Source organism: Rhipicephalus microplus, unplaced genomic scaffold (assembly GCF_043290135.1).
Source record: "Rhipicephalus microplus isolate Deutch F79 unplaced genomic scaffold, USDA_Rmic scaffold_23, whole genome shotgun sequence".
In the NCBI taxonomy this organism is placed as follows: Eukaryota; Metazoa; Arthropoda; class Arachnida; order Ixodida; family Ixodidae; genus Rhipicephalus; species Rhipicephalus microplus.
Genome location: NW_027464596.1, coordinates 1013305 through 1016975, shown reverse-complemented (window position 1 = coordinate 1016975; position 3671 = coordinate 1013305).

Below are 3671 nucleotides of genomic sequence, written 5' to 3'. Positions count from 1 at the left end.
TACAAATTATTTATACGAAAACAACTGAACATATGTGATATTTTACGGTCGCTCAGCCTTCTATTCACATCGCGTCTTGGATTCATGCCTATCATCTCGTTAAGTTATATTAACATGTAAGTCATCGACGCAAAGACGCTACTTTAGGAACAAATCATAAACATTTTCGTTTCTCAGTCTGCTTTATAGTACAGTGATAAATGTTCAGCCCAAGCTTTTGCGCGGCATTGACACCGTCAGGTTTAGTGAACTACCCGTTTCTAAAATATTCTCAATAAAACATAAAAACAAAGAGTAGCCTGCAGCAAAGAAAGAGAGGGATATCTACGGGCACGTGCGATTACACGTAATAATGTGAAGGTGACTGAATGTCGCAGTTTAAATTGAAGCATGAAGAGTGTTCTTTTTGTAACGGTCAAAGCAGAAACATTTCTGTTCTCGTAAAGACACAGAATAGTGGGCAAGGCTAGGCAATTTCTGGCTTTAGCAATCATTTCATGCATGATGTGGTAGTGCGTACATTGTTGAAGAGTTGACTCTTCGGGCGTCTCGCGTGACTTCTTTAACTATAGACCTGATGTGACGACAGTAAAAAAGACACCTACGGTACAATGAATGCGCCCAAAATTACAGTTGCTCGTCCTAAATCACGAGTTATTCCTATTTTTGCAATAATTTATTCTGTGATGGCGAATTCGGAATTGCATTTCTGCCTAGCAAATGACACAAATAGTTAGTCAGATGTATTCGAAGAATTTATTCTAAGGAAAGCTCCAAACAACTAGGACACAAAAGGCGAAGATTGCAATAAAGCGCTCATTAAAAATTGCTGTTTGCGCTTGTGTTGTCGCTTTTCCCACTTGTGTCCTCGTTTTTCAGTCTTCACTATAAATGTGAGATTGCTGATTTCTGAGGTAAGTGAGTGCAACACGTCCTGGACGTGGAGCGCTTTTGATTGTTCTTCGCTTCGAGCTGAGTTTTAAATGAAGCCACGTGCACCATGGGGCACCCGCAAAATGATGCAACATGTAATAGTTTCCGCTGAGCCTTAGCCAAGTATCGAAAAGTGCTTTTTTTGTGCTTGGGAAGCCTGCTTGGCTGGCAACTTAACAGACTGTAGGTTTTTTTTTTGTATTTATGTCGTTACCACCATCACTGGCTGTTGCGCCTGCTTAGAATATTTTGTCATCATTTTCGATGAAGTTTATTATTTGCGTCATCAAAGAGAAAAATTGAACTTTTGAACTGCAAGCATGCTTTGGCTGCAACATTCGGTACCATATACTGAAACACTAATGGTTTCGACGGCAGCAAGACATTGATAATGCTGCTTCAATTGAGGGGGGGGGGGAGAGTAACCAGACGAGAACGAACTAGTATTCAAGGCAGCTTTTTTGGCCGCCATTAGCCTAAATAGAGCAGCCAAAGTGGCGCAAGGTAGCAAACTCGGCAACCCCGCCACCACAAAACATTTCATATGCCCGGATGACCGCACAATATGCCAAGATGATGGGTCACTGGGCGATTCGGGTATCGTGGGTTGCGCAGTTACTACGGCCACTGCTAGAGGCCGCTATGTGCGTCCGCGTGCTCGCAATCTCGCCGATTTAAGCCGCGCGTTTAAAGACAAAGAAAAGTGCTCAAAGTTACATAGCACGTGGTATGTAACTCATGCCACCCCTTCCTGCTTAACCATCAGCGCATTCGTCAGAAAGAGAGGAGAAAAAGCAATTACAGCGTGCGCCAAGTCTGTAATTGTGTTCGTACTTAAGGATTACAGCAATCTTCGTGGCGGTCGATTCGTGAACCAATCAATTCTGCTAGGGAAGCCATACAATGGTTACTTAGATGAGCTTCGCACGCCCCCTCGATGCTCATTTTCTATAAACATTTCGACAGGTGTTACACTCTTGTAGCATAAGTCTAAAGTATTGTAGCATTCTTGTGCGCCCTCGATGCTCATTTTCTATAAACATTTCGACAGGTGTTACACTCTTGTCGCATAATTCCAAAGTATTGTAGCATTCTTGTGCGCTTTTCTACACAATACAAATGCGATTGTGCTGAAGAGCTTGTTTCGCAGAAACTGCAGTGTCTGCGTCGTGGCTTGTGAGTGAAAAATCAGTGTTGTATGTTACCGCGGAAAAATGTATCACATTTAGGTAAAGAAAGATTGTCATTCTGAGCGGGAATGGAAGCCTGGCCATCTGCGTGGCAAGCAGGTGTTCTACACAGAGCCACGCCAGCACAAAAAATTGCCTCGGGAAAAACCTCTCTACATGAACGGTAGATAACATGAGGAGTGTCGCTAACGATCAGTTCGAGGCAGAAACGTAAAGTTTCACAAGGCGTCAAAAATATGAGTGGCGCAATGAGGGGGTGGTTTCAAGGTCTACCTGTAACCAATCGCTCTGGCATAATCAATCAGCAACCGCACAGACAGCGTCAATAAAGCAGGCAGATGCCCTGTTGCGTGTGTTGCTTTATTGGCCGTGTAATCAGTACATTGCGAATAGCTAAAAAGAACAATGGGGTCGTCGAAAATTCAAAACTGTACTTGCAGCGGGCACTCTTTGATAGTTTGAATGCCGTTTCGTTCACAGACGTTCGTTTTCTTGTCGCACTACTGATATACCCAGCCTGATTACGCTGTCGCATATCTATCATGCAGGCGAAACTTATCTGTTCCCCTTCCCCCCGCCCCTTTTTTCCTCAAAAGGTGCGTAGACTTTAACGAAGTATTCGTTTAGCGTCGGCAAGGCATCTACATTTAGCGTCTACATATTGCTGGTGATCTGATGATGTTGACAACGATGGATGAGTCCTATTTATTGGGTGGCACCTTAACACCGATAGTATAATGTGCAATTCACAAGCTCTGACGTGTGGAGCAGTTGAGCGCTCCTACCACACACAATTAAATCTTTTAACGTGGCTCGTCCAACATAACGCCTGCACAGGGTCCCCCGTTGCCGTTGTACGTAACCTGTGACACACACCCGCATATCAGTGGCACATACCCGCCCTCGTGCACATATCTGCCTGTTCACATGTTACGGAAAACGTAGCACGGCGTCGTTATCACTCTCTCGTTGTTAACAGAGCGCTGACAGCAGAAATGCGGCACATACTCTCGTATTGTCCTTGTATTGTCCGCTGGATGACGGTATTTGCATATGATGAATACATGATAAAAAAGCGAGATCGCGGTACTTGAAGTGTTCACTAGATAGACGGACAGATGCACAGACGGACAGACAGACAACCAGACGGGCAGATAGACACACGGACGAACGCACGTATGCACGCACAAACGGACGCACGGACGTACGAACAGGCGCACGTACGGGTGGACGGATGCACGGGCGGAAGCACGGACGCATTGACGAAGGTTTTGCCTCACTCACCATTATTCATTGTGTGGATATGCTATGATTTTTTTATCAGTACATGCCCAGGAAATCCTTGTTCAGGCTGTTTCAAGGTACATGCGCAAATTCTCAGAAATAATGATCGACTTCTGAAAAAATGACAGCTGTTATTATGAGCACATATTAATAAACTGAACACTTTTGTATGTGGCATGGTTGTAATGATTATCTGTATTCTTTAATCTGACTAACAGAGCCCAGAAGACCAACAAGTAGAAAGGGACTGCCAATGACTTTGTT